General features: G+C 40.5%; 1 protein-coding gene and 2 long non-coding RNA genes across 19 annotated transcripts in view; 2 read left to right on the plus strand and 1 right to left on the minus strand.

Moving 5' to 3' along the window:
- ADAM28 (ADAM metallopeptidase domain 28) overlaps nt 1-5,250 on the minus strand; it is a 308,912-nt gene extending 303,662 nt beyond the window's left edge. For all 17 annotated transcript variants that reach the window (XR_012066056.1, XR_012066071.1, XR_012066070.1 and 14 more), the window contains exon 1: nt 5,092-5,250. The gene's annotated coding sequence lies outside the window, so the exon portion shown is untranslated. The remainder of the gene's footprint in view (nt 1-5,091) is intronic.
- On the plus strand, nt 2,360-3,317 carry LOC140690682 (uncharacterized). The gene is made up of 2 exons (XR_012065941.1): nt 2,360-2,432; nt 3,159-3,317. It is a non-coding gene; the product is annotated as an uncharacterized lncRNA (long non-coding RNA).
- On the plus strand, nt 5,047-26,211 carry LOC140690762 (uncharacterized). The gene is made up of 2 exons (XR_012066074.1): nt 5,047-5,267; nt 25,789-26,211. It is a non-coding gene; the product is annotated as an uncharacterized lncRNA (long non-coding RNA).
- The last annotated feature ends 509 nt before the right edge of the window (nt 26,212-26,720 follow it).

The raw sequence follows: 26,720 nt of genomic DNA on the forward strand, positions 1-26,720 counted from the left end.
AAGAACAGAAAATCGTCTTTTGCTATTTAGGCCAGCTTTACCAGGGTGGTAGGATGCTTGCATCACGTTCCTACTGTGATTTACACTGGCCAATTGATTTATATTTGCTTTACCTTTGCATTTAGGCCAGTATTTTATAGGTAGGAGGCGTTTGCATACCTATGTTAAATAGATTTCTCTCCAAAATGTAAAAAAAGATCACTTGAGGCTAAGAAAATTATTTCTCCCTTTTGGTGTTCAAGTGCTATATGCTCCAGCAGAGGTCAGCCTCTCACAATTGATTCAAGGACACAGAGAAGCCCCTCCCTCTCGACCTTATTACCCTCAAAATCCTCCCCTTCTAGCTGACGGTACAGTGGAAAGAATCCCACAAGTAGAAGTCACCACATGATGGCTTTGGGCAAGTTACTTAACGTTTCTAAGCTTCAGTGTCCTTATCTGTAAAAGGGGGAGGAAGAAAGGAAAGCATTTTTTAAGTAAAGCTTTATGTAACGGAATTTAGCATAATATCTGACACAAAGTCCATACGAGTAAATGGAGTTTCCTTCCTTTTTTCCTTCTTCCTTAAAAATCTCTCTATTCTACCATCTGAGATAAGACAAATACCCCAACTAGGAGTCCCGATTGGCTGACGTTCACAGCGAGTTATCAATCACCAAGAGTAGATATTTTCTTGAAAACTTTCTAAAAGGAAGAGAGAACTGGATGCCAGTAAGTGATAGAAGACAAAGAGGAAGGAAATATGGAGGGGGTAGACTAGGGCAGGAAGAAAACCACGATATGGAAAGCTAAACCAACACCACCTAGTATTACCAGAGTCAGGTGAAAACAGATTCAAGGAACTAGACTTGTATGTTGACTTCTAGTGGTTACATAAAATACTCTTAACATCAAAATCATAAAAGACATTAGAGGACAGGTGTTGGGAGCCTTGGGACACTGTCACTGCCCCCCAAGTCCTGCAGAAACCAAACAGCACATTTGTTAAGAGCAACAAATCTGGGCACATGGTTCCAATCTCCATCCTGCCATGGAAGCTGTGAGTCCTTAGACAAATTACCTCATTTCTCCCATCAGTAAAATGGGGATAACAATGACTTGCTGATGAATTACTGAACAAGATAAGATAATAAATGTAGAACATTTAGCATAATGTCTGGCAGTTTTGTGAGTGGATAGTGAGATGCCTAAATTACGAAGCCCACCAAAGTGTGGGTCCTTGCCACCAGCTGTGAAAGAATTAGCATCAGAGGAACAAAGTGAAAAACTGCCCTATTGCTCAAAAGATGAAAAGGAAGGAAAGCATTTCAGCAGGGAACCATCAGCCAAGATGTCCAGTCAAGACAGCTCCAGCTCTAGGACAGGCCACGAGGACTTTTATAGGAGGCTTCTGCCATCCTGTCCTTGTTCCCAGTGTGCTGGAGCCAATCACCTTTTTTCCCATTCTTGTACGGGCTTTTCTGACTGTTGTTATGGCAATCATCGACTGTCAGGGTGGCAGGTGTGTCATCTAACATACTAATGCATTACAATGAGCGTATAATGAGGCTCTAGATTTACTGGAAGGCAAATCCTCTACCATCTTGAGCCCAGTTGGTTCCAATCGGGTCTTGTTTGCTCTCTTTGCAGCTTCCTCCTAAGACTTAGATAGGAGTAACTGGTTGCTATTCAAGGGAGGGGAAGGGGTATGATCCTTGGGGCAATAGCCTTGGTAACAGTTCATGAGATTACTGAAGGGGAGGCTAGGGAAGAGATCTGGTCACTGGTAAAATGACTCAGGAATGTGCATCAGACAGTCAGTCTGTGACTCTATTGATCATCAACTGCATATGCCTGCTCTTTTATGACTCAGGGAGGCCTGGGAGACTTCAACTTTTCTATAAACAAGAGGCAGGGGTTAGCGGGGAATCCACAGGGTCCTGTTTGGTCTCAGTTTCAGTTCTCAAAAAACAGGAATCCCTATTAATTATCTGAATTATCTGTGTGATCTCAGGAAGACACCTCCCCTCTAGACATTAAGTTCTTCACCTCTGGAAGTGGGGGGCAAGGAAGTGAAAGATGACCTCTGGGGTCCTTCCAAAACTACAGCTGGCCTGATTTGTGCAGAGGCCCAGCCTCCCTCGGGTCAGCTCTATGGAGGAGCCAGGCAGTTGGAACTCAGAGACAAGGCCTACAGGCCACAGCCTGAGGCCTGTCAGCTGCTTCCATCGGGCAAAGCAAGAGGACAATGTGGCCAAAGAATCCATGAAAGGAAAAGATTCCATCTAGGCCAACTTGAAGGGAAGACTTTGTCAAGATCATTTTGAAAAGAAAACGTGACTTCCTCTTTTTTTGTTTCAGGTCAAGAAAGGAGAAAGGCTACCAAGCAAAGCTTAGTCTCCAGAGGCTTCTGTAGGATCACATGTCCCCTCAGAAATGCCATTTTAACTGATGTAAGTGTGAAGGAGTTGGAACCCCAGGGATTAAATTTCTGCTGAAATACACATGTTTTTTGGAGGAGGGGAAGACAGAGCTCTTGACCCAGGGAATGCAAAGCTTTTGGGAAACTGCTCTTAGCCTGATATGGAGGGTATCAGATGCCACTGGCCTTTCAGGGCTCCCTTCATGTCATAGGTTAGTGTGAGCTCACACCTGGCCACGGGGCCAGAGGAGGGGGAGAGGGGGACACCTGTCTTAGCTTGTCTCACATATACATACACACATTCCTAGGCCTGGGAATTTTTTCCCCCGACAATGACATGTTTTATGACTACATTTGTATTTTTATGACAAAACAGTCCTACATTTGTCTGAGAGGAAGTGGGGTCTCAGGAGCCTGGGAGACTAGACCCCTGGGATCTGCCAGCCTCGTCCCGTCACAGCTCTGTTTACCTACTTATGGGCTGCCAGGGTGAGGCTGTCCCTCTGCAAGCTGGTTGGGATGGGGGCCTGCCAGCCCTCCTTTTTTGAGAGTCAGCTGTAGTGTGCAGCAAAGAGTTTCTGACTCTCACTCCCATTCCCAGACAACTACAGGATCTACTGTCACATTTCCTTGAATTTTCCATAAATGGAATCCTACAGTATGCTCTCTTTTTTTGTACAGCTTTCTGCATTCAGGATAATTATTTTGAGATTTATCCACATGCTGTATGTCCATAGTTTGTTCCTTTTTATTGCAGGGTAGTATTCCACTATATGGATTCACCACCATTTGCCGTTCATTCATCTGCAGATGGTTAGACATTTTGGTTGTTTCCAGTTGGGGACAATTACAGATAAAGCTTCTATGAATATTTGTATCCAAAATAAAAAAGAGTATTTGACTCTCAGAAAGAAGAGCTGGATGTCAGTGCTGCATGTTATCTCACTTCTCTGAGCCTCCGTGTTTTCAGCTATCAAAAAGGTACAACAAGGCCCCCTTCCCAATTATGGAAAGTAATTGGTCTACAGCAGGCAAAGGTTTTTTATAAAGAACAGTATGTATGCAATATTAAGATTCTCCTCAATCATTACTCATTCATAATCAAGTAACTGCTGGTTCAGGTAATGGGTTTTGTGAGTGTGAGTGTGTGTGTGTGTGTGTGTGTATAAGAAAACACTCTGCACAAAAAGAGTGGACTATAAACAAGGGAGGAATTCAGTTCTATCACCCTCCCAAAGACCCCACCATCCACCAGGGGTAAAAGTAGTGAGCGCCTGAACAATGAATAAATCACACTAGACACCAAGGTGAGAAGATGTCCCAGAGAAGCACAGGGAGGGATTAGCACCCTGGATAGTTAAACCAGAAAGTCAGAAGTGTTAACTGCAATAGTCAGGAAGGCTTCATGGAGGATGTGAGAATCATCCAGGTCCTTAACGCAAGGCAGGAAGGCAATGGTGGGTAGTACTTAATTGGCCAGGGATCTGCTCACATCCTGTTGTCTTGAGTAAGTGTGTCAAGTGGAGCCAAAAGAAGGTCCCTGGGAGTGCTCATGTCATAAATCCTTCTCACTGCCATAGGATGAGTACTTACTAACTTCCTACAATATCTTTTCCAATTGAAATAGGCCTGTGCCACGTGGTTGCTATGCCTGCTCGTTTTCAGCCCTGACATGGCAGTACAGGCAGCCCCAAAGAGATGTGCTCACACGTCTCCCTGCTTGAGGGAGAAGGCTGCTCCAAAGCCACAGCAGCTGGTGGCCACAGGAGCCTCGAAGGGCCAGAGTGAGGAAGAGGGAGGGAAAGAGAGGCACTGATTGGAAATCCGTGTACAGAACAGATAGATTCCCAGATCTACCCCCTCCCCAGCCCATACAGCCAAGCATCTCCTACCCTGGCAGAGATTGGGAGACTTATTACTCCGAACAGACTAAACAAAGAAGCTCTGGGAACATGAATATTAGACACAGTTATGGGCAGGAGTGAGACGCTGCATAAAACACAGGACTGAGTAAGGAAGCGTGGGTACCACACCTCCACCTTTCCCTCGTTAACTCTCAGAAGAAGCCATCAGGCTTACAGCCCTTAGGCTGGTATCTAAAAACCTGTGGTTCTCTAGGCGGAACCTGACAGGTCCAAGGATGGTGGGGTAGAAGGGGACAAGAATATCCATAGATGTTCCTGTTTAATTACCAGCAATTACCCAGATTCTTACTTGAACATCCTCCAGTGAGATTCAGCAACCAAAGAGCCCTGCCCGCCCCCCCCCCACACACACACAGCCAATCCCATTCAGCCTGCGAGCACTTCGTCCTTCGTAAGGATGACCGATCGTGTCCGAGATGTGAGGAAAGCCTGCAACACAAAAGGCAGCTGCTCGGGCTGGGCCTTCACCACAGCTCGGACCACATCCCGGCGCCGCCAGACACAAGCGCCGCCAACGCCAGGCACGACAGAGCCACACAGGAACAAGCAAGGCCCAAAGACGAGAATCCAACAGCAACCCAAATCAAGCCAAAAGAAGCGCAAAGCCCTCCACCCACCCCGCCCTTGTCCCCGTCACAGCCAGACTCTGCGAGTCCGCTCCGGGCCCGAGCAGAGGGGGAGCCTCGGCCCACTGTGGCGTCACCGCCAGCCCCCCGCGCCCCCGGGAAGATAGGGGGGAATCCCGCTGACAGGATAAGGTCTCACCTCTTCTTTTGAGCGCAGTCCGGTTCGCTGGCCTCTAGGGGTCCGTGTGCAGAGGCCTCGCACCTAACATGTCGCCAACACCTGGACTTGACGCCTTGAGGAGAAGCTGCTCAGTCCAACATGGCGGCGGCGGGCTGTGTGCAGAGATGCGGCCCCGCCCTTCAGTCTGAGGCACGGTGAGCAGCGCGCCTGCGCCAGACTCGCGGGACCCCGCCCCTCCCGCCCCGCCCCCGCCCTCTGCAGTCTGCAATTCATAAACCAGCCCCACTTTTATTAAAAACTACTTCCCTTCAGTTTTCTCACGCTATTGGACATATCGTCTGGCTGCAATAAGACTGCCAAAAGAGAACCTTTTAATAATTGCCTAGTAACCCTAAAGCTATGTTTTTGTGGGGAGGTGGGGTGGCAAAGTGCTGGAGCAGATCAGAATCTTTGGGTAGATTTTCCTACCCCCTCATCACTGAGATCTAAATATCACAGTGGAAAGCTGGTAAATGAAAACTCACAAGCTACAGAGGAAAATTCTATCGCTCACCTAGAAGCACACAGCATATCCTGAAATTTTATTTTCCCAAACAACTGCTGTCATGGAATATTCTTAGGAGCTGAATAAGAATTTGAATATTGTTGGTGTAATGAAGATCAAAAGAAAATGGAGAGCACATGCTTTTTTTTTTTTTTTTGGTAAAAATAGCTTTGAAATTTTGCCTTGGAGTGACCCTGGTAACCACAGATGCTTCTTAATAGTTTAAAAAAGAAAAAACCTGTTTTAGAGTCTCATATGCAGTTTCTGCTACTATCTGGTCATGAAGTATAAAAATTTCTATATTCATAGTCATCTTCATGAATTAATGTGACATAAAGGTTGAAAGTTCTCACTAAGCAAACAAGTATAATCTCATTTCAATGATTCATTTTGAATTAGCCTTTGTGTGTAGCTTAAAGTAGGGTTGAGATTTTTTTCCCACATGAATATCCAAGGCTTCAGCACTACCTGCTAGACTATCCTTTTCCTCGTGGAATTAACTTGGACCCTTGGTCAAAAATCAGTTGACTATATTTGTCAAAATTATTTCACCATACATGTGTAGGTCTATTTCTGGATTCTCTTTTGTGTACCGTTGATCCATGTGTCTATCCTTTTGTCAATACCACACTATTTTGATTATTGTACTTTTATAACGTCTTGAAATCAGCTCTTGTAAGCCGTCTTTTGTCTTCTTTTTCAAAATTATTTTGACTCTTCTAGGTCCTTTGCATTTCCGTATAAATTTTCTGTCAATTTCAGCCAAAAAATCCTGACAAGTCTATGATTGTGATTGCATTGAGTATACAGATCAATTTGGGGGAAACTGGTATCTTAACAATATTGAGTCTCCTAATCTTTAATGTGCTACATCTCTCCATTTATGTAATCTTCTTTAACTTCTCACCAATGTTTATTTTCCTAGATACAAATCTTACACATATTAATATTCTCCCTTTTTTATGCAATTGCAAATGATGTAGTTTTTCATTTTAAATGTTTGGTGCATCTAGAAATGTAATTGATTTCTGTACTGAACTTATATGACTGCTAAATTCATTTATGAGTTCTAGTAGATTTTCATAGATTCTTTAGAAATTTATACAGATACAAATCATGTTAGCTGTGAATAAAGATGTTTTCAAAAGCATAGCATAAAAGACAGACTAGACAATAAATGTAGTAAAAGACAAAATTTAAATATATTTAATATAGCATAAGAGATATAAGAAAGGATGAAACAAGATCAGGATTTATGAAACAGAGTGCTATTTCTGGTTGAATAGAGTGCTGTTTAAGAAAGAAGACAAAATGATTACAAAAGAGGTCTTGAAAAATTAAAAATACATTAGCAGAAATTTTAAAACATAAAAGAGTTAGAATACAAAGTTGAGAAAATCTCACAGTAAGCATCACAAGAAGAAAAAGAGATAAGAAACACAAGATAAGAATATAAAATAATTAGACAATCAATTCAAGGGGTAAACAAACAAGATACATAATGAGAATCCTAGAAAGGTAAACAAAAAAATGGAGGGGCTAAAATTACCAACATAGGAATGTAAGAAATTTTCCTGAAACTGAATCAAATTTCCAGATCAAAAGGACCTACCAGTGCCTAACTCAATCGAGAGAAATATCCACCCAACCATACTTCAAGTGCAAGTTTATAATACCACGGTTACAGCAAAGATTCTAAAACTTCCAGCAACACCAGTAGCTGGAAGACAACTGTGCCAGTTTTCAAGTTGTTGCTCTCAGCCCCAATCTACCCACAGCTGGAACTCTGCCAACCTCATTTCTCCTTTGCTAGCTGGCTTCCTATTGGAGTCTGTCAATAGTTGGCAAAGACAGAGACTGGAAATCGGGAAAATGGGCAAAGCATGGACATGCTCTTGTATCTTTCTAGTCCTGTCAGCATCCTCTCTGTAACAGCCCTTTCCCTGGCTGTCTCAGTTGATCACTCTCCAGACTTTGAGTATTTTATTCTTCTGGAACTCCAGAACCAACCTCCTGCTACCCCTTAGAGATCTCAGCCCTAGCTGAAAACACCTCTTGGTCTGAGGTCTGGATCTTAGCATCATGAGGCTGGTCCTTCAAGATTCTGGGTCTAATGATCCCAACTCCTTCCCTTTGTTGCCCTAATTACATTACCACTTCCTGCAATTACTATCTTTGTGTTTCCTTCGGGTCCCTTTTTCACTTTCACAAGTCTCCAGCACCCATGTAATCTTCCTTATATTAAATTATCTCTTTAAAATATAAGATGTGGTTTCTCTTTTCTGACTGAACCCTGGTGGATATAGTACTTGGTACTGGGAGTGACCCTTGGAAATCAACCCTCAGAGAATTCTGGGATTTGTTTGGTACTATCTTCATTATCAATCAAAGACGAAGGTGGAATGAGGACATTTTCAGAAATAAAAGGTTTCCAAAATGTTATCTCTCAGGCACCCAGAAAACACCCCATGACTTACTCTATTAAAACACGGGAGGGGTGGGGGCTGTAGTTCACTGGCAGAGCACGTGCTTGGGTTACACACGGTCCTGGGTTCAATCTTCAATGCCTCTGTTAAGAGGAAACAATTTTAAAAGTAAATACATCTTTTCGAAAAGGGAGAAAACCGTGAAGAGAGGAGACATGGGCACCAGGAGGCAGACTCCAACACAGGCAAGGGATCAAGGAAAGTTGAGGGCAATATTGGAAAGAAGTCTTGGGATGGCAGTTATGCTGCAGGAGAGAGCAGCAAGTCCAGATTGGAGCATCCAGTTAAAAAAAGAGGCGAGCGATGAAGAGCCCCTGATGTACTTATCCACACTGAGAGGAGTTTCATGAGTCTGGAAAGATTGAGACTGACTTGGTGAAGGGCAGCTGGAAAACTAACAACAAACACAAATCAAAAATGGTCTACTCCAAAGAAAACATAGATTGTTCAAGATAAGAAATGCCACTGTAGTATACTGCTACATGGCTCAGCTGTGAACAATATTTATATAATCTTAAAAAAGGATGTCAACACAAAACTCTAGATGAACAATAGCATTCGATTAATCCATAATGAATGCAGGTGCTAAAGAAGGCTGAGTCATATCATGCAAAGATATCAGGCCCTAATCCCTGGATCCTGTAACTCTTACCTGATTTGAAAAAGAGAACAGTCTTTGCTGGTGTGATTAAATTAAGGATTTTGTGATGAGGAGATTGTCCCAGATTATTATCTGGGCCTTAAATGCAATCACATGTACCTTTATAAAAGGGAGTCAAAGGGAGATTAGACAGGCACACAGAGGAGAAGACACAGTGTAAAGATGGAGGCTTAAATCGGAGTGATACAGTCACAAGCCAAGGAGTGCTATTAACCACCAGAAACCAAAAGAGGCAAGGAATGGATTCTCCCTTGAGCCTCTGGAGGGAGTGCCACCTTATCAACACCTTCATTTCAGCCCATTGATACAGATTTTAGACTTCTGGCTTCCAGAAATGTGATAGAATACATTTCTTCTGTTGTTTTAAGACAGTAAGTTTGTGGTAATTTATTACAGCAGGAAATTAGACAGGAAACTAATAAGGGTGGAGGGAGGGGTGGCATATAGGAAAAGATGAAAAAGAGATAAATTCACGTCTTCTGTAGTAGAAAGTCAGTAGATGTTGTCTCAAATGGAAAAATCAACCAACAGTAATAAATGCAAGAGGTAGCCATCAAAAGAAAGAGTTACTAGAACTGACCTAGGGACTGGAAATCACAGGTAGAGGGAGCATATTGTTTGTTAGAAGACTTATTGAACTCCCTGGTTTTGCAAATTATGTGAAATTTAAACTGTATTAACTCAAAAAAAAATTAAGGGGAGGAAATGATCAATCTTTACTATTTTCAAAAAGTATTTTGTAAGCCCTTCTTTCTAGACCTAGTAGAGAGGAAAGACGTGAGGAAAATAAAAATAAGGGAGTTGAAGAGAGAGAAAGCCATTTATTTAGGACCCCTTCTACATGCAGGGCTTCGTAGAAGGCACCATGCAAACAGCATCGCCTCTCCTCCTCGAGCTAACCCTGTGAGACAGGTGTGAATTTCAGAGACAGAGGCACTGAGGGAGGTGAGTAACTTTCCCCAAGGTCGCACTGCTGGGTCTGTCTGCCTCCACGCTCTGCCCTCTACATTCCATCACCTATCCTGTGGAGACACGGGAGAGCTGGTGCTACGGAATTTAAAGGAGGAGATTTCTGCCTGAGGACACACGAAGGTTTCATAGAAGTTGTGGCTCTTGAGTTCCATAAATGAGAGAATTTTGGTTTCTTTGAGTTTTCACGACTTGGTATCCTAGGAATGTCTTAAATGCTAAAGACCAACCTGCCAGCGGAGTATTGTTTTTTCATACTCTCCACTCTACCAAAGGGAAAGCTAAGGCTTTGAGCAGTAAAGTTATCTATTTAAGTAGTAAAAGCAGTTCCTGAACCCAGGTCTCCGGCTACCACATCCTCTTCTCCTGCCATCTCCTTAGGGACCTAATAAACACTTGCTGAATTGAGCTGCACTGGCAATAAACTTGCAGCAGTGCCTGCTCTGTGGTTAGGAGGGAAAAAGCCTAGGACAATGCTGACAGCAGAAGGAAATGAGCTGGAAAGTAAAATACGGTCCTGGAGAATTCAGAGTCAGATGATGAAAGTCGCCTGTACTCCCATTGCCCCTTTCACTTACCCAAGCCAGTATGAAATCTTGAGCTACAAACTGAAAAAAAAAAAAAAAAGCATTTCAAGGCAAGCAAAGTCCAGCTGGGAGCAGGACAGTCTGGCTATAAGCATTGAACCAAAGCCAGAAGAGAACAGAAAAAGTTTCCCATCAGACAATCCACCCATTTCAGCCTGATCTGCCAAACCGGGGCTCCTTACCCTCCCGCTCCAATTAACAGTCTGCTTCCAGCAACAGACATGCTGAATCACCCTCCAGCGCCACAGCTGACGGCTCATAAAGCTTTGTGCTCATCTAATCCTCCAACAGCCTGGGGCTGTATCACTGTCACAGTAGCAAGTTCCTCCCAAATTGGAACTTAATTATTTTACTGTACAAAAGTCAGCAGGGTTCTTGTTGAAGGAACTGCAAACCATTGGTTAACCCTTTCCAATCTTATCTCCCAGAACTGCCATCAGAAAATAGAACATCACAGAAATACCAAAAGAAAAGAAAAGAAAAGAAATACCTTTGGGTCACATCCCCTGAAGCCTCTGGCACCAATGTGGGTTCCTAGTGGGAGTAATATGTTAGTGAGTTGCCCAGTCTCTTCTTGCCTTCCATGACAAATTGTATGTTGCTTTTTCATTTTTTTTATTAAAGTACAATCAGTCTACAATGTTCTGTTAATTTCTGGTGTACAGTAGAGTAATTCATATATATATAGTGTGTGTATGTATATATATTTACACATACACACCTTTTCATATTCTCTTTTTTAAAGCCATTACAAGTTATTGAACATAGTTCCCTGGTACCTTGCTTTCTTAACATTAACTATGTGTGATATTGCAATTTATAATAGGTACATTTTTTTCAAGGGATTATATTTTCCAATTTAATTTTTTAATTGGAGTTCAGTTAATGTACAATATTATAAGTATATATTTTTGTCTTTGTACATGGTTCTTAGCTCACAGTTCCCAAAACCCTTGGAATTTCCTAAGTGATAAGAGTAAGGGGAACATCTTTTATTATAATATTTGGTCTCTTGTCCTCAGTTCCTTAAATGGCGTCAGAGCCATAAAGGTGAAATAGGTGACTTGTTAGTCATAACAAGAGCTTTTTGACCACAACTGACTTTATGTTAATGAACTGACTTTTAGAAATTCCCTAAAGATAGAGGGGTGGCTGGTTACCAGGGGAACCAACCATGAATAAAGAGTTGGGGCTTTCAATCCCACCCCCAGATTTCCAGGCAGGGAAGAGGGGCAGGAGGTTGAATCAATCACCAATGGCCAATGATTTAATCAATCATGCCTATGCAATGAAGCCTCCGTAAAAACCCAAAAAGAGGGATTTCAAAGAGCTTCCAGGTCAGTGAACCAGAATTTTTCCATGTGGCACAGAGTCGGGTCTCCAAACTCCGTGAGGACAGAAGCACCTTTGTTCAGGACCTTCATTTGTATCTCTTCATCTGACTATTGATTCTTGTCCTTTCATATCCTTTGTAATTAGCCAGTAATCTAGTGACTAAACTTGTCTCCTGAGTTCTATGAGCTGCTCTAGCAAATCAACTGAACCCAAATAGGGGGTTGTGGGAACCTCTGATTTATAGCCAATCTGTCAGAAGCACAGGTGACAACCTGGACTTGTGATCAGTCTCTGAAGCAGAGGGCAGTCTTGTTGCCAAAGGATCGGGCCCCTGTCCCTGGCAAGCCGAATAGCCCAGAGACAAGGTCCTGGAGCTTAGAAGGAAAGAGGCAGCTTTATTACTTTGCCGGGCAAAGGGGACTCACAGCAGGCTGAAAAACTACTTCCTCCAGAGACCAGAACTGTGAACCCACCTTGGGGAGGGGGTGGGGTGATTATACAGCCATAGCTCAAACAACAAAGCAACAATAACAATCAACAGAACCATTTTCTCATCAGAAGACTTAGAATGGCAGCATGATGCTGCCAGGTGATCAATTCCATAGACGCTAGCGGTTGTAACTTTTTCAGTCTCTTTATCTCAGAAGCACCCAAGGCGTGGTCTTCTTGGTATTTAGCCTACTTTGTAAGGTTACAGTTCTGTGATCTTCTCCCTGGAGATAGACTCAGAGACCAAACATGATTATAGCTTTTGACTACCGGAATAAAGTAGAAACAATAAGATCAATAGCTTTAGATTTAACAATGGGCCTGGAGCTGTGAGTAGCAGTCAGTCAGGTCAGCTGACCATTTTAAGGGCAAGCATAAGAATAAGCAATCTGTTAGCCTAAATGTGGCCATTTTATTAATCCTCCTTCAGTCTTGTAGGACTGAGCTCTCAACCTGTAGAATCTGATGCTCTCTCGGGGTGGAAAGTGTCAGAATTGAGTTGATGCTGTGAAGGGAAAATCCCACATATCACAATGACTAGAAGTTTACTATGTTATAGTCACATTGACTATATTATGTGGCTACATTAACTGTGACTGCAGTTACATGGAAATATATAAATATACATAGGAAAAAGGAGGAAGAAAATGTATAAAAAGGGGAAATTAATTGTGAAATAAGTTGGCTTGTTATTTATCTCTATTTTCCAAATTTTTGTAATATAAAGAAATAAAAATATAATTTATATCTTTAAAATATTCTTAAATGATTCACTTTCTATGATGTACAATGCCTGATGGTACTTGGTGGTAGATTGTGTGGCTATATCCTGGAGGATGACCAACCAGTTTAACAAATGCTGCTGTAACACATGTCCACATGGCCTGAGGGAAGGGACATAGAATCTTCCAGGTCTCATGAGCTAGCACTGACCTGAATAGAGAGGACCAGTTCTCTTCCTTCTATTCTGATTTGGTAATAGTTCAATCACTGATGAATTCCTTGTATAAGTACATTCCATGGGGAAAAAGTGGGGGAAATAGCAGAATAAATGGAGAGTTTTTTACCACCAAATGCTCTGATCTCCTATTGGGAAGAAAAAAAAAACAACACCTTAAGCCACATAAGCTTTTTTCTTATTTTCTCAATCTAAGAACTACAGATATAAAGAATTATATGATTTTTCAAGGTGCCCCTCCATAATTATAAAAACTTGTTTCCATAAGCCCAAGAAATAAAACAGAAGCTGAAGAATTCATTAGCTGCAAAATATAATGCAAAGCTCATCTTTCCTTCTGTTCCCAATGTCTCCCGAGAAGAAACCTAAACAAAAAGCTTGAAAACCAAGTGTAATTTTAGAGCCAGAGCTGATTTACATGTGAGAAGGACACATATGCAAGATCCAGCTAACTTGGAGAGTTCATTCAAATACAAAAGTCAAAGTGTAAATCTTTAACACCTGAAATCTGGAGAGAGAGGCAAATTCAGAGACTCTTGGCCAAGATCCTGGAGCTGAAGCTGCTGGAGCCATAATCTGGTAGAAACACTTAAATGGTAATTTGAATGAATTGCCCAAGGCTCAGTGTGCACCAACTTGAGTGAGAAACTCTTGGGAGCATAGTCTCAGAGGGACCCATACACTTTCATCAGCTTTACCTCCAGGGATTCCACCAGTTTCTTACTGTGAAGAGCCAAGAAATTTCCCAGCAAAAGGAGAGGAAAAGTAACCATTATGAAATATACCCTGAGCAATCTTTATAACAAAGGACTGGTCTCTGGAGGAAATCGTTTTTCAGAGCTTTATCCCACCTGGGGAAACAGCATTTCTGAAATCCAGCTCTTTCTACCTTTCCTGACTCACCTAAGCAGTGCAACAAAATAAAACCAACCAAACAAACAAACAAAAGCTAAGAAAAAATTATGACGGTCACAGCCCCAAAACACAGATCTACTAAAAGACCAAGATTTATTATAAGATTATAGAATGTTTCTTCTCCCTCAAACTACACTAACAGGGCTCTATCATACTATCAGTGGATTATGGCTGTACAAAATTCAAGATGGAGACTATCTGAGAAGGAGTTCTTAGGGAAACCCAAAGACAAGAAAGGAGACAAAAACAAGGACATTGAGAGAGTTTAAAGCCTCCAGAACCTACAGCTGCAGCAACATTAAATACAGCCCAACTCCTAGACAGATTAACATAGAATCTCACACCAAAGTTCTACGTAACTCAACTTCTATCACCCAATACATCATGTCTGGCTTTCAACACAGTAACTAGAAGTCATGCTAAAAGGCAAGAAAAAAACAAGTCTGAAGAGACAAAGTAAGCATCAGACTCAGACTTGGATATGACAGCAATTTTGGAATTACCAGGCAGGAATATTAAAACAACTATAATTAATACGTTAAGTGATCCAAAGCCAAAGTAAAAAATAAATAAATAAAAATGAATTAAAAAAAAAACAAAAACAAGAACAGATGGATAATGTAAACAGAGGGGTGGACACCCTCAGAAAGCATCTAAAGAAAAAGCTAGAAATCGAAAATAACTATACAGAAATGAAGAATGCCTCAATGGTCTCATTGGTAGATTGGACATGGCCAAGGAAAGAATCAGTGAACTTGAAGATAGGTCAAATAGAAACTTTCAAACTGTCTCTTTTCCCAAGAAGAAAAAGAATTTAAAACATAAGAACAGAACACCCAAAAACTGTGGGACAGTTTTGAAAATGTAATATACAGGTAATTGGGATACCAGAAGGAGACAATAGAGAGACTGGAGTAGAAGAAATATTCAAGGTAATACTGGCTGAGAATTTTTCAACATTAATTACAGGTATTAACACATAGATCAGGAAATCAGAGAACACTGAGCAGGATAAATATTAAATACAGAGAGAGAGGCAATATTATATTGAAACTGCAGTAAACTGAAGACGAAAACAAAATCCTTGAAGATGCAAGATAGGGGAAAACAACTTACCTATAAAACAACAAGGATAATAATTACAGTGATTCTCTTCAGAAACCACAAAAGCCAGAAGAAGGTGGGTTGAAATAGTAAAGTGTTGAAAGAAAAACTCCCCACCCCAGCATTCTGTATCCAACAAAATTGTCCTTTAAAAGTGAAGGAGAAATAAAGACTTTCTCAAACAAACAGAAAACTGATGAAATTCATTGCTAGCAGACCTGCTCTGTAAGCAGTATTAAAAGTTCTTCTCCACATGATATGTCACAGGGGAAATGCACATTGAAACATTAATGAGATACCACTACCAACCTGTTAGAATGGCTGAAATCCAGAACACTGAGAACATCGAACGCTGGTAAGGATGTGAAAAACAGGAATTCTCATTCATTGCTGATGGGAATGCAAAATGACACAGCCAATTTGAAAGAAAGTTTGGCAGTTTCTTACAAAGTTTAAAATACCCTTAACATACAATCCAGCAATCATAGTCCTTGGTATTTATCCAAAGAAGCTGAAAACATATCCACGCAAAAACCTGCACACAAATATGTAGAGTAGCTTTATTCATGACTGCCAAAACTTAGAAGCAACCAAGATATCCTTCAATAAGTAAGTGTTCTACATCCAGACAATGTAATATTATTCAGTGCTAAAAAGAAATGAGCTATCAAGCCATGAAAAGACATGGAGAAACTTTAAATGCATATTTCCAAGTCAAAGAAGCCAATCCGAAAATGTTACTGCATGATTCCAACTATATGACATTCTGGAAAAAGCAAAACAATGGAAACTGTAAAAAGATTGGTGGTTACCAAGGACTGGGGATAAGAGTCAATAGGTGGAGGACAGAGGATTTTTAAGGCCGTGAAACTATTCTGTATGATACTATAATAATGGACTCATGACAGTAAACAAACAAACCCACAGAATGTCCCACACTGAGAATAATATGCACCTTGTGTGATAATGTTGTGTCAATGTAGGTTCATCAATTGTAACAAATACACCGCTCTGGTAAAAGATGTTGGTAATGGGGGACGCTATGCATGAGTGGGGTAAAAGGGCATATGGGAAATCTTTTACTTTCTTTGCAATTTTGCTGTAAACTTAAAACTGCACTAAGAAATAAAGAATTTTTTTAAAAAAGAAGTTCTTCACAGAGAAGGAAAATAATACAAAACTGACATCTATATAACTAAAGAAAGAATGCTGAAGAAGAAATAAGTGAAGAGATCCACCCTTAGTTGGCTAATCTTTCATGAATCCTGTATCTCTATAGCATAGTGCAGCCATGATAGACTTTAAATGTAGGTGGGGTGTCTCTCTATGAGTATTTAAAAGTGAAACCCTTATTTTAAATGCCCCTGATGGAGGTTTGATTGTCTCCTTTCTTGAGGTAATTATATTGGAAATAGTATAATACAATCTGTATCTGAAGGGAAACTAGAAACAGAAAGAATTATCTGATAAAATAAGAAAAAAAATGGATAAACTCGAGATCCTGGATCTTATTAAGCTGAATGGTAGCTATTGGATGAACCACTCATGTGTTACGTCATTTAACACTTACTTACTCAGAATTAAAAGCAGAAATCTGTTGGGGCAAAAAAATGAAGAAGGACCAGAGAGACTGACTTCTCCAAAGTCACACAGCTGTTAAATGACAAAATTAGAATTCAAATACAGCTCTTACTTCACATTGCCGTGATTTACAAATAAATTATAAGAACCCAGATTTTTTTCCCCCAAACACGTAATTAAGGGGAACTTCTATAACTTGAAGAGCTAGACAGCAGAATGGTACTTTATGACCTTCAGGAATTTTTGCAGTTTACCAAAGGATCTAATTCACATCCAGGAGAAGTTAAAAAAAAAAAAAAAACCAGGATAATCTCTGACAGTTGTGTCAAGCTGCTGGTCATTGAATTACAATACAGAGTCCACTTGCCAACACTTTTCTAGAAAAGAAGTCAGACTGGGGCTTTTTCACTGGAGTCAGTTTCCTTACTGCTGGAATGGCGAAGTCAGCAGCACAGGCCTCGGAAAACAGACCCAGCTCCCATCCCCCAGGGCATCCTCATGCTGATTAATCACAACAGCTGGATCACACCAGCTGGAATACATCCCTCCCTCCTCTGAACTGGCCTAGTGTCTAATGTCTATACCATTCATCTGATATTTAACATACACTCTAGTATACTGGTGGCAATATTTTAAGTGCATTATTCTTGTTCAAATTCTAAGCTATCTGAGGACAAGGACCTACACGTTATCTTCCAAAGCACCCAGCAGTTTGCAGGGTGCCTGCAAACTCCGCCAACACTGATTGAATATTTATCTACCAATGAAAGGACAGTTGTCTAAGTATTTAGGGTTGAAACAGGCCTGGAGTTGGTAGTTTGGAAGCATCTTAATGAGCTGTAATGAGGTGAGGCTCAGATTACAACAACCAGAAGTAAAGCACTTTAAGAGGTCACTCATTCCTCCATCTGACAAACATCTCTGTACCCGCAAAACCCTACACAGATGGTAGGTTCCTACTTGGAAGAATGTGACCATAAAATACAGAATTAACCACTCTAACCGTCATCTTTTATTCAGATTAATACAGCATCACTGTATTGTTCTATCTAGTTGTTCATGTGTTTCTCTATCAAGAATATGAACTCCTTGATGGCAGAAAATAGTTAGTTACCCTAGACCAGTATACTTCCCTTCAGTGTATGTGGTTTATAATTTATACGTTTTATACCTAAAATATATAATTTATATTTACATTTGTCCAGTTTCATTCTACAATTAGTGACCATTCTTTCCCATTTGATAGAAACCACCCCTTTAGAGAAACTTTAAGATTCCTATTCATTTAACAGAGGTGCAGACACTTGTCCCAGAAAATCCTTAGTACCTGTATTTTATCTGACAAGCCTTCTCTGCCTGATTTTTGGCCCTGAATTGGTAACTCCTCTATCTAACTCCCTGGTCATGTCCTCATTATTAACATCACAAAAAGCTTTGGTGTTTTAACAGTCTTTTTGCAACATCCTGATTCTTTAACCCACCAACAGGTTTTTGGTTCTACTTTTCACATTCTAGCATTGAATGTGCCCATGAACCCTATCTCCTTGACATGACTCTGATAGGATGAGTGTTTATTTCCTTCCAAAGACTATGAGGATCCTAGAGACACAAAGATGAACAGTCCTTACTATCAGGTCACTCAGTCTTTCCGCAATGATGGAGATCTGTACCCGTGCTCTCCAACATGGTAGCCACTAGCAATATGTAGCTATTGAGTGCCTGGAAAGGCAAGTACAACTAAGGAAATGAATTTTTTATTTTACCAATTTTAGGTAACTTAATTTTAAGCAGCCACAAGTGGCCAATGGTATCTGTATTATACTATGCAGGAGAGAGACAAATACATTACAATTGGAAAAAGCAACTTGGCAAATTTTATACTAGTAGCGTGAACAAAATACTACATGAGCACAGAGTAAGGGACAATTAATTTTGCTTCAAAAGACTGGGGGAAATTTAGCAAAATGGATGGCATTGAAATTGTAATTTGAGCAACAAATACGATTTCACCAAACACAGAAGTTCAGAAAAGCGTTTCAGATGCAGGAAACAACATGAATAAATGCCAGAGGAGAGAAATTATTTAAACCTGAGTTTCTAATACCCAGTTACAATATGTGTGTGGAGGGGGAAGGGGTTCCCACAACACCAAACAATTCTGTGACACCAGCTGGAGGTCCTACAGTTCAAAACAACTTTGTCTACCTGGGGACCATATCAGATCCCACAGGTTAAGGTCTCAGTCTTACCTGCCTATTCCTACCTTCAGATACCAACTGTAAGTCCAGATTGTCACCTGTGCATCTATCCTACTGGCTATACATTGGAGATTCCTGTGGCTTCCTCTTTGGGGTCAATTAATTTGCTAGAGTGGCTTACAGAACTCAGAGAAACATTTACTTACTAGATTACTGATTTATGGTAAAAAGATATAACTCAAGAACAGCCAGATGGAAAAGATGCACAGAGCAAGGTACGGGAAAAGGACACAGAGGTTCCATGCTTTCTCTCAGGGCACCACTTTCCCCAGATATCCACGTGTTTACTGACCCAGAAGCTCACCAAATCCAGTCCTTTTGGGGTTTTATGGAAGCTTCATTACATAGGCATGGCTAATTAAATTATTGACCATTGGGGATTGAACTCAGTCTTCAGCCGCTCTCCAGTTTGTGAAGGGGAGAAGAATTGAACATGGTGTGCTCCACTGGCAACCAGCCGCCATCATTAGGAGCAATCCAAAAGTCACCTCACTAACATAACAAAAGATGCTTTTATCACTTGGGAAATTTCAATTTCACTGTGCAGTTTTAAGAGCCCTGAAACAGAGACAAAGACAAAAAATACATTTCTTGTTATAAATTACAATATCACAATCCACTCCCTAGGCTTTGAACATAATCTCTTACAGCAAAACAATCATAAAAGCCAAAAGATACTGGCACATAGCTAGTATCCCATTCAGTCATTAGTAATTATCCATCCCATCATCAGATCCTATGAAAACATCTCCCAGGGCAAGGCTACTCAGGTTTGCAGGCTTCCATTTGATCTTATCAGGTTCCAAAAACAGAAGTGAAGTCAGCAGTACATAGCTTTACCCTTTCAGGCATCTAGTATACTCCAAGAGACATTATCATCTCTTGTTTTGACCCTTTTTCGAGTAGTTAATATAATGTTGGACTTCCCTCATTACATAACCCATTTATTTACTACCATTTTTCCTTCTCTCCATTTATACCCAAACTTTTCCACCTCTGGAAAGATATTAGGTTCAGCCTCTGTACTGGTCTAGATTGTAGGCATCAACACTAGTCTAGCAAGTTCCATCCCCTAAGTCTACTTCTGATCACAGTTACATAGGTACAGAACTGTCTTTACTACCAGGCAATATAGCTGCATTCACTGTTAATCCCAGTTTTGCCGGTTGAGGCGAACTGCCCCATCAGTTCCTTAGGAATTTTGACATGAAGGTTAAAAAGTTATAGGGTTGGTTTATTTGTTAGTTTGTTTGTTTGTTTTGTTAGTTTGCTTAAGAATCATCCCTGCCTTGTAGTTGCAGCCCATGTCCCACAACCACTGCTCAGGTAGAGTAAAAGAAAAAGTTAAGGTGATTTGGGGAAGAAAAAAATGCCAGCACTTTTTCCACCCTCTTTTTAAACCACAACATCACAAAATCTAAGGAGCTTAGAAGTACAAAGGTAAGAAATGAAACCAGAAAGAATGATTGCAACCAAAGATTTCTAGAGATGTGCTATCAAATATGGTTGACATTAGCAACATGTGGCTATTTAAGACTGAGTTGTTAAATTAAATTCAATTATTCAATTTATCAGTTATACTAGCCATTTCAGGGATTCAGTAGCCACTGTGCAGAAATAGAACATTTCCATCATTGCAGGAAGTTCTAATGAACTGTCCTGCTCTGGAGTTTTACTGTTGTTTTTAAAAAAAAATTTTTTTTTTTTACTTATCTTTAATCTTCTAATGGAATAGGGTGGGGAAAGATGACGTATAAAGCAGTGGAAATTGTGAATAGGTCAGCTAGGATTCCATAGAGGGGAGAATTAATCAAAAGGGCACCTGTTCTTTCTAAACAATGCCATTCCTTTCCAGACAATATCATGGTCTTGCTATGGTCTGAATGTTGTGTGCCCCCAAAATTTATTTAATGAAATCTAACTCCCAAAGTGATGGTATTAGGAGGTGAGGCCTTTGGGGATGATCAGGTCATGAGAGTGAAGCCCTTATGACTGGGATTAGTGTCTTTATAGGAGATGATGCAGGAAAACGGATGTGGGGTGTGAGGAGGGCCATGTCCCAGGTCTCGATTGAACCCCTGGGATGTGCCCCGCCACGTGTGGGCCCTTGGCTTTGCACAGGAAAGAATTCAAGTGCGACCCACCACTGAGTAAAGGTAGATTTATTTAGAGAGATACATACTGCATAGAGTAAGGCAAGAGAAAGGCAAGGAAAGAAGTGTGGGAATTGGGTGCTCAGGTTAAAGTAAAAGTAGGTACACACTCCACAGTCAGAGTATGGGCCGTCTCCAGAGGAGGGAGTGAAAAGGGCCACTAGGCGTGGTGTTGCCATGTTTTATGGGCTCAGTAGCTTCACATGCTTACAGGTGGGGTCATTCCAACTGCCCCGGGGAAGGGGCTGGGATTCCCAGGGATTGGGCCACTGCCCATTCTTTGGCCTTTTGCGGTCAGCCTCAGGGCTGTCACGGCGCCTGCAGGCATGTTACTTGATCACGCTGTTACAATGAGCATATAATGGAGCTCAAGGTCTACTAGAAGTCAAACCTCTTAATCCTCAAGGCCAACTAGGAAATGAATCTTCCACCATTTTGGTGAATCTTCCACCATTTTGTTGAATCTTCCACCATTTTGGTTAGATTGGTGTCATTCCTTGAGTGGCTGTGCCCTGCCCACTTCCCTCCTGTCTCAAAGAGACTCCAGAGAGCCAGCTTGTCCCTTCCACCATGTGAGCACACAATAAACAGACAGTCATCTGTAAGCCAGAAAGCCCACATCGAACACCAGATCTGCTGGTGTCGTGATCTTGGACTTCCGCAGGTCCAGAACTATGAGAACTAAATGTTTGTTTATAAGCCACCTACTTGGTGGTGTTTTGTTATAGCATCCCAGATGGACTAAGACACCCCTTGCTGAAATTTGGGTCAGCACAGTTTCTGTACCATTTGGCAGTCCTAACCCAAATCCTAAGCCAGAAAGTGGACATATGAGGATGAGAATCAGAAACTACAATGAGAGAACATTGAAAAGATGAATATTTACCTAACGTTTTATGTATGATTTGAAAAAGACAAGTAAGAATTAGACATTTGAGGATTCAGGAGGGGGAAGGTAATTCTTTCAAATGCAGGTTTTTTTCCTGTTGTTTCTCCCCTTTTTACCTTTAAAAGGCCTCATGCTGATTGATGACTATTAGGTGTTCCTAGCCTTCCATGAAACTTATACCCAGGCCAGCAATCTTCCACAGAGAGTCAACTTAGAAGCACAAATGAGCTACACCCAGCTGAATAACCCTCTCTTCCCGACCAGGGTAGTTGTCTCCAAGTTTCCCTCTGCTTGCCTACTCAGATAAGCTAGGGCCAGTGATGTAGAAGCCTCAAGTCTCCCTTATGCTTCTCCCTTAAAGATTAAAAAAAGGGGGGGGGGTTGTCCTGAATACTTAAGCTTTTCCTTTCTTTCCTTTAATCCTAGCTCAGTTCCCCCTTATCCAATGGTTTTCAAACAACCAGCAGCTCTTTCAGGAAATTCCAAGATGTCAGAATTATTCTCCATAGTATTTACTCTTTTCACTCTTATTCTCCCACAAATATATAGAGGTATTTTTCTCATGCTGCATGATGTGTGACGATGCCATTGCTCTGATCCCAAGTGAATATGTATTTATGTGTTCTTGGGGTTTTCAGAATTTTTTTTAAGTTGTAGGTTTGGACTATAAACATGTGGCATGAGGTCAGTTTGTTCTCAAGACTTCTACTGAGATTTTCCTATCTTCAGTTATACCATCTATAATCCATGCTATCTCCTTACCACCCAATAAATTATTTTAAAATCCTCAACTGTTCTTCATATCTATATGGAAGTACAAAAAAAAAAAAAAGGAATATAATTTTGTCTTCTTTTGCAAAATGTTTTTTTAGTTTTTAAACTTTTTAAGTTTTACCAGAACGTTATTTTGGTATGTAATACAATTTTATTTTAAAATAAATAAAAACGTTTTAAAAATGTTCTCCTTGTATTTTAGGATAAATTGTTGGCTTAAAAGAGGGGAACAGAGACTTACTTATTGAGTAACAGTTGTACTGTCTACCTCTAAAATGCTGAAGAATATAAAATTGACATATCAGAGAATTATTTTACTTATGGAAGGCAAGAAACTACTCCAAAGAAACTGGGGGCAAGTGTAATAAAAAATAAAAATATAATGAAACTATCTTTTCTTCAGTTTTATAAATGATAATAATTTGCCACCTAAATTATTATGTATTATGCAGCAGAACATTGTTGAATAGTACTTTGGTGTCAGTTAAATGGTGGCATCTCTTTGAGATTCAATGTCTAAAGCATTGGCTGGAGAAGTAAACGCAGTAACTGAGACTTTAAGAAAACTTCTACATTTGACATTTGCTGAATGCCTTCTGGATGAAAAGTTGTTTAAAGAAACCATGACACTGCCACTTCCGAAAATACAGTCACTTGACAAATTATTTAGCTGTAAACATGAAAGATGAGTTAGTGTCTTATCTGCATAATTGCATTTTTGCTATAGATAAACCTATAGATATGGCTAGACTTGGAGTTTGGCTTGAATTCGTGTTATTAGCAGTAATTAATGAACAAAGATGTTCTATGTGAGTTCTTGGCAGCAAACACAACCAGTACTGAAGTATTCAAAATGCTGAATAATTTTAAATATCTCACGTTTTCTCCTGGACCAACTATGTTGACATTTGCAGTGATGGTGCAGTAGCAACGGTAGATAAAGCTGCCGACTGACATAAATCAAAGAAGTGACACCAAACTCCACCAGGAATCAGACTCTTCAACCCCACATACTTGCAGGGAAACAACAACAATAAAAAAAAAAAGCTGGTTTCACTTTAGAATATCCTTGATGAAGGACAGGAAAAAAGTAGCATTGCTATTAAATTTTGACCTGAACGCAAATCTTTGTAATATTCAGTGTGACAAAATGGGCAGTATGAATAAAGCACGTCTGGTACAAACTAAAGTACATTGGTCCTTTCAAGAAAAAGCCCTTGTATGATTGAACTTGAGCTGAACTATCTGATTATTTCATGGAGCCCCACTTTTACTCGAAAGAATGACCAGCCATAATTCAATCGTTATTTAGATTTGTGTATTTGGCAGACATTTTCTTACAAATAAACAAAATAAGCTGCCACTTAGAGAGAAACAGTGATTAGTATTTGTGGCCAATGTGAACCCTCAAGAAAAAAATTAAAATATTGGAGAACGTGTGTCTGCTATTATGAGTTTGAGAGCTTTCCGACACTTAGAGACTTTTCGGATGAGGTTAGTGATTAATGCATGCAATTTTTAAAAATGAAATCAATCAGCATTTGGAAGATTTGCATGACTCAGTGAATTCATTCCTTCCAAATAACCAATGTAGGAACATTACAAAATCACACATGAACAAAGATATATTGAAAGCACAAGATAGATCAATAGATTTCCATTTCACAAGGCACGAAGAGTGCATTGATAAGGCTTCCCATTCCACATGTTAGTAACCTTTAAGAAACCACCATTTGGTAAGCTTCGTTGAAGTATCAAAGAATATTAACAATTATCTGAAACAGCTTTTCCAACTGCATGTCTGTATGAAGCTCCTACCAAATACACTTCAACCAAAACAGTATATTGCAACAGACTAGAAGCAAGAGCAGATATGGAAATGCCACTGTCTTCTAAGCCACACATGAAAGAGATTTGCAGAAAGAAAAAGAAAAAAAAAGCCACTCTATGCATTAAATTCTTGAAAATATAGTCCTTTTCACTAAAATATGTTAACATATAATGTCATAATATTGTTACTATTAAATGAACTACTAAATATTTTTAAATTTCCTCTGTTTTAATTTCTGCCTTAGTAAGTATCAGTAAATATAACTTGCATAAACAAAACACCTTAAGGTTCCACAATACTTTTCATGATGAGGACCCTAAGACCAGACCGTTTCAGAAATGCTACTCTTGGATATCCATAGCCAAAAGTGCCTTTTCAGCTGAATGCATCCTGGGCTGAAGTCTTAACAATGAAAGAAAAAAGAAAAGAAAAAAGATCATTGCCTTTTGACCTTCTCCCCCAGATTCTCGAAAGAGTGTCCTTCTTCTTCTCTCCTTGATTTGTTCCCCCTTCACTTATCTCCACGGAAGTGCCACCCTCTGCCGCCAACTCTCCACCTCTGATCCTGTAATAATGGAAAGAGAATGGAGAGGAAAGGGGTGAGGGTCTTTTGTTATTGTCTCTGCTTGTTAATGTCTGAGCATTGTCTGATTTCTTCCCAACAATTTCACTCTATAAGTGTCCTTGATTGTGACTCCTGCGTAGAGAGGAACTGTGATCTACTGAAAAGGGCTGGCTAGGTTTGAATCCTGGCCCCACCCCTCACTCTCTGTGTGACTTTGGGCAAGCCATTCAGTATCAGGGACACACAGCTGCCTCTTCTGTAGAATACAGAGAGAATTAATTAACCTGTAGGCTTTTTGCTAGGTTCTCACAAAGAAAGTCCAATTACTAAACACAGAAGGCACTCAACAAATTTTAGTTCCTCTTCCCCTTTCTCCCGCTATCTTACATTCTTGAATCACACTCCCACTTTCCAGGGCATTGAGGAAGTCAAAGAGATCGGGGGAAAGATGGGAGTGTGGTCTAAGAATATTTATCCACCCCCATCTGGAATGGAGATGATAATTCTTGCCACCATCTCCAGCCTCTGTACGGGGCAGCCTGGGAAAAGATACACACTTTCCCTATGTCTTATCCTTCATAATCAAGTGATTCTGCTTTTTTTTTTTTTTTTGAAGGAAGAAGATGATAAAAGTGATGCCCCAGGAGAACAGTCTGAGCATTCATGCTACGAGCAAAAACATCTCTGGTTTTTCAGCCTGAGAAGCATAATGTTGTTGCAAGACCCCTTCAGCTTGGGACCCAGAGATAAACTGGTTCCCTTTTGAACAACATGGGTCATGTTTGAGAGAAGAGCATGGTGACTCCAGCAGACATTCAGATGTGTGGCAGAAAGTCCTGGATTCTATACATAGGACACCAGGAGAGATTTGTATTAATAAGTTGTTGTTTTTGTCTCTCAAAGTTGTCTGAGTGGCCTACACCGTGGTGGGGACATGACCCCATTGCTTGGGCGGGGCAGAACGGATTGGAACTGGAGCTGTGCTGGAGACAGGATTTCCAAACCCATGAAGCTATAGCAATAAATGGTTTTTCATGGGAGTCTGTTCCAAAGCCTTGTGTTTATGATTTCCTCTCCAAGAGCCCCTCGGGGAAAAGGGTCATGATTTCATGTGGCATTTTTCAACCTAACAAAGCAGCCCCTTCCTAGGCCATCCTGACCTTGGGCTTCTTTCCAAGGCATTAGCAAACCATCCCTTAAAGAGGCCACTCTTGCTGCAGCTCTGGCATTTCTGCTGAAATGGTGCTCAAGGCCTGGAGAGGCTCTTTTTTAATTTTATTGTCTCATTGATCATTTCTCTATGCTTGGAGAAAACAAGTGAAATTTGAGATACCTCATACAGTTGGGGCAAAGAGGAATTAGCAGAAAACTGCTTTTATAAGCAATACATAGTGTTATAAATTTTAAAACGTACTCCACCTGTCTGCTTTTCTGTATCTCTCAGTGGGTCTTCCATCATTAACAAGATCTACTAGGCTGCCTCTTTCTAACGAAAGTGGAACTGCCACTCAAGGCATTACTAGCAGGGATTTCAGCCAGTTGTTAAAT

The sequence above is a fragment of the Vicugna pacos genome, chromosome 31 (assembly GCF_048564905.1).
Source record: "Vicugna pacos chromosome 31, VicPac4, whole genome shotgun sequence".
Classification (NCBI taxonomy): domain Eukaryota; kingdom Metazoa; phylum Chordata; class Mammalia; order Artiodactyla; family Camelidae; genus Vicugna; species Vicugna pacos.